This window comes from Helianthus annuus, chromosome 8 (genome assembly GCF_002127325.2).
Source record: "Helianthus annuus cultivar XRQ/B chromosome 8, HanXRQr2.0-SUNRISE, whole genome shotgun sequence".
In the NCBI taxonomy this organism is placed as follows: domain Eukaryota; kingdom Viridiplantae; phylum Streptophyta; class Magnoliopsida; order Asterales; family Asteraceae; genus Helianthus; species Helianthus annuus.
In genome coordinates this window covers 18547992-18560934 of record NC_035440.2, presented here as the reverse complement: position 1 = coordinate 18560934, position 12943 = coordinate 18547992, and positions in this window count along the sequence as shown.

Genomic DNA, 12943 nt, shown 5'->3' with positions numbered 1-12943 from the left:
TGTAAGAAGATCCTTGAGGATGCCAGGAGTTTGACTCTTGTGTGCCATGAAGGATACCCAAGAAAATCTAGAGTAGTCATCAGTAACTACTAAACAATAGGCATCACCAAACGTTGTCTTGTGCTTCATAGGTCCAAACAGGTCCATATGAAGACGTTCGAGAGGCATGCTGACAGTGTTGATTTTCTTCAAAGGGTGAGACTTCTTAGTTTGCTTCCCTTTTTGGCACGAGACACAGATATCTTGTAAATGAAAACTTCTCACAGGCACACCATTCACAAGATTATTTTTCACCAAATGGTTCATCTTTCTCAAGTGAATGTGTCCCATTCTTCTGTGCCAAGATATAGACTCCTTTTCTGTGGCTTTTGAGACAAAGCAAGTGACTTGTGCAGATGTTGTAATCGCCTGGCTCATGTCGAGAATATAAAGATCATTAACTCTCGGAGCCGATAAGAGAATCCATTCTTGTGGAATTTTGAATCCAGGTTTTAGCACATAGCAGCCGGCATCATCAAAATGCACGGTGAATTTCTTATCGCAGATTTGCGACACACTGAGAAGATTGTGATCAATTTGCTTCACATAATTGATCTTATCAAAGCACACGATGCCATTGGAGATACTTCCCTCTCCAGTGATAAAACCGCCTTTGTCACCCGCAAAAGCAACATACCCTCCTCTAATATTTCTCACGTCGTATAGGAGCCGTAAGTCGCCAGTCATGTGCCTGGATGCTCCACTATCAACAATCCAATGACTATTAATAGTTCCTCCTAGAACATCCTGCACATGTCAATTAAACACATCAGTTGAGAATGGGGACCCAAGCCTTAGTGGTCTTGGGTCGTCCCTTAGCATCACGAAACGTGAGCTCGATCTCTTGATGGTTTTCAAGAACAACTGCTCCCCCTGAATTGTCACCCGACTTAGGTAACCAAGTTCGTTTTTGCCTACCAGTTTTTGAAGATTCTGGTTTTATAGGTTGTGACACACTTGGTTCCTTTTGAACTGTTTTAACTTCAGATTTTAAAGCTTTTTCAACAGTTTTTATGTTCTTACGTCGTTTTTAGTTTCTTGTTCTTTTACAGTTCGTTTATCATGTTTAGGTGAAACTGACTGACGTTGAGGGTGAACTGTTTCAGGTGGAGCTTTCTCAACAAATTTCTTCTTTGGAGCATTTGGGCAGTTTCTGATGATGTGCCCAATTTCTCCACATTTGAAACAAGTTCTCCTTTCAACGGACTTAGGAGAACTTGATCGACTAGCAGATGTTGAACCTGTAGAACCTGAGGTACTTGCTTTTTCATCACACCCGTTTGTGTGTTGGGTGTAATTGTTATCACTGTTACGTTTCAAAATCTTGACTTGTTGTACAAAATTAGTGTTTGATTTGTTTTCAAAAGTCTCAATTTTATCTGTACCTTTTGATGCTACAAATTTAACATCTTTTGCTTTCTTCTTGTAACGAGCTCCTTTTGATTCAACCTTAGCCTTTGGCTTTGGAGCTCGTTGTTGTTGTTTACCCTTAGAAGCAGTAGGTTGTTGAGTGGTTGGAGATTTTTGATTACCAAACTGTTTTCTAATCTCAGCCTTAGGAATTGGATCACATTGTGTTACAACAATTCCCGGAAGTGTTTTTCCTAAAAACTTGTTTGTGTTGTCTTCAAAGACTTTATCAATCAAAGATTGATTTACATTTTTAATTGGAAAAACTTGATCTGAGTAGATTTTATTATCTCCAACCAGTGTATACAACACATTACTGCTTTTAACAGTAGACACACATGTCTCATCAACTTTGACAGGATTAATCACTTGTTTCTGAACAGGTTGCACAACAGGAGTAGGAGGATCACAAAGAATATGATTCTCAATTGGAATTTCTACTCCTTTTGTTTCATCAAATGATTCATCCTTGTCATTCACATCTGGTTCATCATCTGAAGAATCATAGTCCTCAATGATTGGAGGACTTTGCTTCACGGATGATGACGTTTCTGGTTGCTTAGAGGATGAATTTTCCGGCTTGAACCCTAGGCCAGTAGCAAATTCCTCAACATCTAGAGGCACACTGGGTTCATACCGAGGCATTTCCTCCTCATCAGGCATCTTGGTATAATTGTTCATCAAAGGGGGGGGGGCATTTCGTGTACCCTATGCCTTTCTGATTTCCCTATGCTCACATTGGGCAATGGCTAATTGCTTTTTAGTTTCTTCCACAATGTTAATATATTCATTTATACTTACTTGCTTGTGGTAAACTACTTTGTTAACCTCGGACACATTTTTCTTTAATGTTTCTATTACAGATTTAAATTCCTTTTCATTCCGAGTTAAAGCCATGTTCGCTTCTTTGCATTTTGACAGTTCAATAACCAAATTCTGGTTATGACTATGAAGCTTTTCTGATTCAAGCTTCATATCAGCACATGATTTACAAACACTAGGAGCAGGAAGTTCAGAATTTACCTGACTAGAAGAGGCTGAACCGTTTGCCATAAAGGCAGTTTGAAAAGAAAAAGCTCCATCTTCAGAAAATAGCTTCTCCATTTCCTTTGATGCAGTATCCGCCTTCCTAATCAGAATTGATTTCTGACATTTAAGCTCATCAGCTTCATTCAGAAGATCCTGAATATCTTCACCTTCTTCTTCCTTCACATCAGGCTCTGAGTGATTATCCCCAGAAACAGAGCCTTCTTCATCCGAACTTCCAGAATAACCAGAACTGTCATCACTTCCAGAAGACTCTTCTTTATGAACATGCTCTATGACCTTAGCATACAAAGCTGTTCCACTTCCCTGATCACCTTCACCAAACTGCACTGACCAGTCACATCCTTCATCAGCTTGAACAGCCAAAGCTCGATTGTGATTTGTAGTTCCAGGCTGTCCCTGATTGTTATTCACTGCCACCATCCTCCGTTCACGGTTTTCTTGTTGGGCATTCACATTCGTCTGGTTCCTGAAAGGGTTGTGATTGTCGTGTTTTGTTGGTAGAGTGCACTCACGTTTGAAGTGCCCTTTATTACCACAGTTGAAGCATGTAACGGCATTGATATCAAACCCATACTTCGTATCTTTCTTTCCTTCTAACGAAGTTCTACCAGTACGAGCCGTGAAGTCTTTGGCCCTTCTAACCGCACTTGCAAAAGCCCACTTGATATCCATCAACTCCATTTCTTCCTTGTCGATCTGTTGGTAGTCTTCATTGGTCATATTGATGTTTCCAAACTGACCATGGTATTAATAATTTCCATATGCTCCTTAGCAACTTCAATGCTAAGGTGTGAAAGATTTGAGTTGTCGACTCGGATTGTGTTAGGATTTTGGGGTTGAGGTTTAGGATTGCTTGCATAATGAGCTTGCTGTTGTTGAGGTTGTGGTTGTGGCTGTGTTGGGACAGGAATGTAAGACCTCGGATCAAATTGAGGTTGTGGTGGAGCAGCTGTTGATTGAGGAAATGGAAAGGAACTTGTGTTGGAGACAAATGCAGTCTGCAGTTTAGGTTGCTGGGCTGCAGCTGCTCTAGCTAGAGCATCGAAACCCGGAAGATACATTTCTGTATTTTGAGGGGCGGGAGCTCTCTTGGCTTTCCTGATTTCTTCATCATTTTTGTGTTCCAGCTTTTGAATGAACTCGTAGATGTTAACTTGATCTAGAGTTCCAGTATGCTTCAACAGCTCAATGAAAGAGCTCCACTTTGGAGGTAAGGCGTCAGCAAACCTGCTCACCATGTCTTGTTGAGTAGAGACAACTCCATAAGCACACATTTCACTAATCAAATGATAGAAACGTGTGGTCATATCATTCAGAGTCTCGTTTTCCAAAAACTGAAAAGATTCAAACTCTTTCTTCAACAAATCATGCCGAGACTTTCGAGCAGCTGCATTGCCTTCTCCTCTAGCTACTAAACAATCCCACAATGCTTTCGTAGTCTTGCAGTATGAGAACTGATGGTAGATGTCTTTGTTGAGTGCTTGAGTAAGTGTTGCAAAGGCCTTTTTCTCCAATTCATAAGCCTTCTTGTCTTTTTCAAGCATATTGGCATAACCCTCAGAAGTGGACGCAGCAGTCTCCAAATTTTCATTGAATGCATTGATGAAACACGTCCAAAGATCGGTGCTTTGCCCTTGGACATACGTGTGAAAGCGGTTTTTCCATGATGGAAACTCATTCATATGATTTAGCTTTGGTGGACGATTGTTACTGCCCGTTTCGCTTTCACTGATCAAAAGGTTTTGAATGCTTTGACTTTGATTGGATACCAAAGCCCATTGACTTGGACTGATTGATGGAGAAGGTAACATACTCTTTGCCCAATCTGCAGCAGTGACTAACTCTTGATTGGATCGTGAGTCCAAACTCCAATCCCAGGGACTTGTACAGCTCATTTTGATCAAATATTAATTGAAGATCTACACAAGCACAAACTGTTAAGTGTACACAGACACAAATTGAAAGATACAAGACTTGTTCGAAAGATCAAGATTTGTTCGAAGGATCAACAGTGATCGAAAGATTACTGTTGAGTTTCGAGCAAAGTCTTCGAAAGATTCACAATGAAAGATCCTTATCTTTCGAGCAATTATCACGAAAGATTCACAATTCGAAAGATATTTATCTCTCGAATACTGATCTCGAAAGATTCACAATGAAAGATCCTTATCTTTCGAGATGAATCCTTATCTTTCGGACTACTAACTTTCGAGAAGATTCCCTGGTTCGAAGGATAGATCTTTGACTTCGAAGGATGGGTCGAAAGATGATTATCTATCGAGCCTTCCTGATCGAAAGATGGTCTTTCGATGTCGAAAGATATCCTTCGAATCCTTCTGACACAACTGAAAAAGGTGACAGGTTGGTACGAAAGGTGATAGGTTGATGTACCAACTTTCGGCAGAAAGGATGTTCTGCCAACAACTTTTCACCAACCTTTTGACTTTCAAACAAGATTTCCCAAAAAGGCAAATCTTATCCAACAAGTCCAGTCACCGGAACACACCGGAAATATGGCCGGAAAAATCAAAGTCACTTAAAAACAAGTTTTCAAGTTACCCAACCCAACCTTGAACACTCCCGAAAGTTTAGAACTCGTTTTTCAGTTTTAAGATGCAAGAAAAACCACCAAAACGGGTGCTAAACCTAGTGTCCAAAAACACCAAGAACTCGAACAACCCGGTTTTAAACAAGGTAAAGAGCCAAAGCTCTGATACCACTTGTAGGTCCCTTTCCGGAGGATGACGAACCTAAACCTTGTTATACAAACCTACTAGCGAGTGCGGAATCCAAGCTAGCAAGCAAACCGGGATGAAGCAAGTATAAACACAACACACAAGGTTCACCGATTAACACCAATGTATTAATACTTATGAAGGTTTCGGTTACAAGCACAATGTTTACAAATCTAACTTGCAAACTCTCAAAGTGTGTGTGTGTGTTTCGGACAGAATGCTCTCAAAGAAACTCTCTATCTCTCGGTGTGCAACTGTCTAAGTGTCTCACTGTCTTAATGAAACACAACACACTGCATGGGTATTTATACCCAGCCCATGATGTCTGGTCCGAAGGATCCGATAGATGGTCCGAAGGATCATCTATCGATGACAAAGTATTCGAAGGATCAGCAGGGACCTCGAAAGATCACCTTTCGAGATCTATCATTCGAAACATATCTTTCGATGAGATCGAAGGATCCACATTATCCTTCGATCTCTTATCCTTCGACACAGAACATCTTTCAACATTTACAAACTGTTGTCCAAGTCAAACCGGAGGATGGTTGACTTGGTCAACTTACAACACTAATCAGGACATCGTTTACATACAGACCGAATACAGACAAAGTACAGACACAAGTGCACCAACAAACATCAATAAATCTAGCGGTCCAGTTCGTGCATTGACTTAGACTTTTGTTGCCCTTGTAATCAATTCTGTAATTATGTTATTCATGTGGATCTATCCTTTTTTTTAACTTTTAATTTTTATTTTTGTAAGAAAGGTTATTGCTATTTCTTATCTCAGTTTTTGTTTCTTTGCATATGGTGTATGTATCTGGGGACTTTTTTTTTTCTCTTTCTACTCACTGAATTATGCTTACAAGGTAATAATATATGAGAAAATCATAAAAGTAGCCATTTTCTTAGTGTGTTATACCTCTATCGTCATGTCAAAACAATTTCACGCACACAGCCGTGAGATACGTGAATCATTGATCGAGTAATTATTTTTGCTCGCCTAAATACTAAATGTTTTCCTTCTATACACGAATAATTATACATACGCTCTATGGTGCTGCGTATAACAATATCATCATTGATGAAAAAGCCTGCGAGTAAAAGTAGACAAGCGTCTTGTGGCTAACTGAGTTATATGTATCTGACATGACTACATATGTGTAACGCACCTAAGAAAATGATTATTTTCATGATTTTCTCATATTTATTTAGTTCTTGGAGCTTTTATGCTATTTTTCGGTTTATGATTTACATGTTTCTATATAGGACTAAAATACTAGCAACTGAAATTGTGGAATACTGTTGGAAATACAAACATATGTTAAACTTTAGTTATGTTATGTATATTTATTCAAACATTATGTATATGTATGATATGTAAACTGATAACTAGTATATTAGGGGAAGCATGATAAGCGGTTTAAAAGGATAAGCGGGTAAATATATTTAAACTACATTATAAGGCAGTTACCCGCCAAATCCAACCGCCATATGTAATGTATATATATGTACTGCCGGCAAATGTTTGCCGGTTACCAAGACATTTTCCCTCCAAAACTGAAAGTGTCCATTTAGTATTTGTTTTCGTTCAATCTTTCTTGTTCTGCACATTCGTTAATCATGTCTGCAAAATATGTTATCTCTTCCGCTGCAAATGGTAATACATATGCAGACGGTGATGATGTCTCGGATGTCCAACATAGTGGTATCAGAGCCACTTCTAGATCCGATGCAGAAATTAAACCAACAGTCACAACAATGCCATGTCAACATTGTTTTGATGAGAAGAATGAAAGAAAACGAAGATCCCGACGAGAACGTTTATGTTATTACTGTCACTTGCCTGGTCATCAAATTTACGCATGTAAAGCCAAGGAGAACGATGAAGAGTTACAACTAATTCGGCAAGCGATCAATGCCGGAATAAGAACCCAGAATGAAGATGTTCACTGTCATGATGAGATGATAGTCACGGGGACAGACGGTGGACAATGGAAGGACATCTGGTATGTTCATTCAACTTTTCATCATCATTATGTGGGTAATATTGATGTTTTCAAAAGGGTTAAACACATCATGGGTGTTGAAACAAAATCCGGTATGAATAATTTTATATTCATACGCAGAGTAGGAATTGTGGAGATGAAAACATGAAATGAAACGCTGAGAATTCCCAGTGTATTTTACTCACCGGATATTGATCGAAATGTTCTAAGTCTTGAACAATTAACACTCCAAGGTTTCACGGTCAGAAAATCCGGTGGTTCATGTAAAATTTTTCCTATGTTTTCATCTCCGGTGGTGAATTCCATAAATGAGATAACTGGGCTATCGAAAGAGGAAGAACTGGGATTAAAAGAGAAAGAGAGGCTACAAAATATGTGTGGAATTGATGATGAATTCAAAAACGATTATTTGAATTCCTATTTTGAATCGCTGAATGTATCGGAGAAAGAAGAAGATGACTGGAATTTAATGATTTTAAAATCATTAGAATTTCGTGATTTCGGCGATTGCAAGGCTCTGATAAACATGCTTGATGATCGTGAATACGTATTCAAGTATAGAGTTATTTTACAAAAGAAATTCGAAGAAATGGTCAAGTGGTTTCTGAATGGATATATGGGAATTATCTCAAGGCCTATCCCTCCCTACACTATGGATCAAAAGAAGATAGATCTGTTAAGTCTCTATATTCTGGTAGCAAGGGATGGTGGATACCGAGAAGTAACAACTAAAAACACATGGCCAATCATAGCCCGGGACTTAGGTTTCAGATATGAAGATGGAGATTACATGAGAATGGTATATGCTATGTATCTCGATGTACTCGAATATTACTACAAATTCAAGTCGATACAGGAGGAAGTTCATGTGAAAGAGATGGCAAATGAAGTCGATAAATTAGCAGGAGACAAACACCGAAAGACTCGGAGTGAAGGACTGGATCAGAATGGAATTACCGATAATGTTTATGCAGGTGCATGTTCTACTTCGACACAGTTTGCACTCTTTGCTAGCAATGGTTGGGAGGATAACTGGAATTTGCACAAAAGAAGGAAGCGTTTCAACTTTGGGTACATGAAGAAGGCAATGGAAGATGCAAATCGAAGTGTAATGGAGAAGGGTTCCAACATAACCAAAGTTTAAGGGGGTTGTGTTGGAAATACAAACATATGTTAAACTTTAGTTATGTTATGTATATTTATTCGAACATTATGTATATGTATGATATGTAAACTGATAACTAGTATATTAGGGGAAGCATGATAAGCGGTTTAAAAGGATAAGCGGGTAAATATATTTAAACTACATTATAAGGCAGTTACCCGCCAAATCCAACCGCCATATGTAATGTATATATATGTACTGCCGGCAAATGTTTGCCGGTTACCAAGACATTTTCCCTCCAAAACTGAAAGTGTCCATTTAGTATTTGTTTTCGTTCAATCTTTCTTGTTCTGCACATTCGTTAATCATGTCTGCAAAATATGTTATCTCTTCCGCTGCAAATGGTAATACATATGTAGACGGTGATGATGTCTCGGATGTCCAACAAATACGTAGTCGATCTCTAAAATTAATGGAATCTGTTTGGTTGAACAGCCAGCTTAAAAGCAGTGTTTGGATATAAAAATAGAATACCAATCTTGAGTTTGCGTATCATATCTGCTTGACTAGATCGTTCATTTAACGTATATTTTATCAGCCTCATTGTTGCTAATGGTGGTTTTAACTTTTATAGTTTATTTAACGTATATTTTATCAACTATATTGTTGCTAGTGGTGGTTGTCATTAGTGATAATGATAATTAACTAAACTAATTTTATATGATCATGACTATTGATTCTTATTCTTTAGTTATACCTATGGTTTACCTGCAAACTTTAGTTTAAAAAACTCTCTATTAGATATAAATACTTATAATATAACCTAGATAGTGTGACATGTATTATTTATTTTTATAACCTAGCGGTTACTCTAATTGGCCGCACGTATATATTCATTTATCATGTATGAACAGAATTATTAAGATTCATATTTTTATGAACACATTATTCATTCAATCAAAACCCTAGAAATCCTAACAAAGTGGTATCAGAGCCACACGCATCGATCAAATACTATCAAATACGAACTCCAGATCTCTGTTTTAGATTATTCTCGGTTCAAAGATGAATCCAGCGACCGGAATTCAAACACAAATTCCAAAACTTACTGGGCAAAATTACTATCACTGGCATATTCAGATGAGGGTTTTACTGGAATCTCAAGAATTGTGGAATATTGTAGAAGACGGATATCAAGAATTAGGAACGAATCCTTCAGAAGACGCTATTGCCGCATACCGGGAATCAACGAAAAAGGACAGAAGAGCACTGCATATTATTTTCCAGTCGGTTAATGAAACTGTCCTTGAACGTATTGCAATGGCAAAAACGTCAAAAGATGCATGGATCACACTACACAAATCTTACAGAGGAGAGAATCGCGTAAAAACGGTAAAATTACAAACTCTTAGATGTAGTTTCGACGCTTTAAAGATGAAAGAGGGTGAGACTGTTGAAGATTATTTCAACAGAACAACTTTAATTGTGAATCAATTAAGAATGAATGAGGAGAAAATTTGTGAGCAACGAGTGGTAGAAAAAATTCTACGAAGTTTGACTCGAAATTTCGAGTATGTAGTTATTACCGTAGAAGAAACGAAAGATTTAGAGAGCCTGTCCACCGAAGAACTCATGGGCATACTTCAGTCTCATGAACTACGGATGAAATTATATGATGATGTTCCTATGGAACATGCATTTCAAATGCAAAACTCAAACACGGACAAATCCGGGCAAGCGAAGGGACGTGGTAGAAACAAAGGCAGATCTTAGGGCTCTATAAGATGTTTTAATTGTCAAAAACTCGGACATACAACCAAGTTTTGTCCGAAAAAGGATGGGAATGAGAAATCTGACAATGCTCTAATTCATAAGGAAGATGAATTAGATGAGCAACAAGATGATACCATGTTCATGATTTTTAACATGGAAGAAATGATTAAGGAAGATTGTTGGTACTTGGATAGTGGGTGCAGCAATCATATGACAGGCAACAAGGGCATATGACAGGCAACAAGGGTCTGTTTGTCAAGTTAGATGAATCACTTCAGAAAGAAGTGAGAACGGGTGATGATAAACGACTAGAAGTTCAAGGAATCGGAGAAGTGATGATATCAATAAAAGGTCATAATAAGAAGGTTCAAAATGTCTTTTATGTGAAGGGTTTAAAACACAACTTATTAAGTGTGGGTCAGTTGCTACAGAAGGGTTACAAAGTTGAGTTTTTGAAGGAACGATGTATCATCAAAGATACAAACAATAGAATTATAGGGGTCATTAAACTGAAAAATAATAAAATGTTTCCTTTGAATCCTGAGAGCGACATATCACTTGCACTTACGATGACGACAACCGATACCTCCACTCTTTGGCATGAACGATTTGGGCATGTGAATTTTGACACTTTGGTTGAAATGGGAAATAAAGAACTAGTATGAGGAATACCAAAAATCACAAAGAATTCAAACACCTTTGCAAATTGTTCATTGGGATATATGTGGTCCCATGAAGACGGAGTCCATTGGTGGGTGTAGGTACTTTATTACGTTTATTGATGACTTCACACGAAAAACATGGGTATATTTCCTCAAGCTCAAATCCGAAGCTCTAAGTTATTTTAAACAATTTAGAGCACTTGTGGAAAAATAGTCAGATCATAAGATAAAGACGCTAAGATCTGATCGTGGAGGTGAATACTATAGCAAAGCATTTCAAGAATATTTAGTGCTAAATGGAATACATCATCAACTAACGAATAGCTACACCATTCAACAAAATGGAGTGGCTGAACGGAAAAACAGAACTTTGATGGAACTTAGTCGAAGCATGATGAACATGAAAAAATTACCAAATAGTTACTGGGCCGAAGCCGTGGCCTGCTCTACCTACATATTGAACCCAACAGTAACTAAAACAAGGCCCAATGTGACCCCTTATGAAGCCTGGAATGGACGAAAACCAAGTGTTGAACACTTCAAAGTGTTTGGATGTTTGGCATATGTACATGTTCCGAAACAACTTCGAAGCAAACTTGATATCAAAACCGAGAAAACTGTGTTTGTAGGATATAGCACAAATACAAAAGGATACAAGTTATATAATCTCCTCACAAATAAAATCATGATTAGCCGAGATGTTATATTTGATGAAAGTAAGACTTGGGTACCTGAATCCGATTCCACTTCGATACCGTTTCTTTTCTGATGAATGATGGAGATAGTTCAGGCACAAGATCTCAGTTAAATCCAGAAATAATACATGAAGTTTCTGGTGAAAATGGAGGCGCTGCCGAAAGTTCTGAAACCAGCAACCATCACCGTCATGGTGAAGTTGAAGTAGCAGCCGAGAACTCAGAATCAATCAACAGTCACATACCTGCAGAAAGCTCATGGGAGGACAGACATCGGACTCAAACTCCACAGTCCAACGTAGTGATGAGGTCATCAATACTAGAAGTATCGGAAGTATTTACAGGAATTCACGGGAACTTATGAAGAAGAGATATCTCAAAAATATGGTGAAAGTCAATCGGTTAACTTCGTTCTCTATGCCAACGCAGATCCATCGTCTTACGAAGAAGCAAGTAAAGACATTAAATGGCAAGAAATCAAACATGGGAGTTAGTAAATCCTCCAATGAATCAGAAGCCGATTGGTGTAAAATGGATTTACAAGACCAAGTTCGATGAGCATGGCAACGTGGACAAATATAAAGCTAGATTAGTAGTGAAAGGATATAAACAAAAACATGGAATAGATTATCAGGAAGTTTTTGCTCCTATGATTCGGTTTGAAACGGTTAGACTGGTTCTGGCACTAGCTGCAAGGAACGACTGGTATCTACATCAAATGGATGTAAAGACGGCTTTTCTCAATGAAAACTTAAATGAGCAAGTATATGTGGAGCACCCTAAAGGATATGTTAAGAAAGGACAAGAAGAAAAGCTATGTCTCCTTAAACGTGCTCTATATGGATTAAAACAGGCTCCTAGAGCCTGGTAAAGTCAAATAGACAATTATTTTAAGTTAAACGGCTTCAAGAAGTGCACATACGAGCACACTCTATTCATCAAGGACACCAATGAAGGGAAGTTGGTGATATGTTTATATGTCGATGATTTGATCATAGCAAGCAACTCTATGAATTTAATTAATGCTTTTAAAAGCATGATGAAGAAAGAGTTTGAGATAACTGACATGGGGAAACTACACGATTTTCTTGGAATGGAAGTTTCATATGAAAATGGAAATATAATTCTTTCTCAAAGAAAATATATGCGAGGCCTACTAGAAAAGTACAGCATGACTCAATGTAATTCAGTCTCTACTCCCATGGAATATGGAATAAAACTGTTAAAAGAGGAATCAGATGTATTTGCTGACGAAGGAATATATCGAAGCCTAGTTGGAAGTCTCATGTATCTTACTAACACCAGGCCAGATATCACATATGTTGTAACTAAGATCAGCAGGTACATGGAACATCCAAAGAAAAACCATTGGGAAGCACGCAAACGAATACTCAGATATATTAAAGGAACATTGAATCAGGGGGCCATATACTCAAAGGGTGGACAAGGAAAACTGATGGGG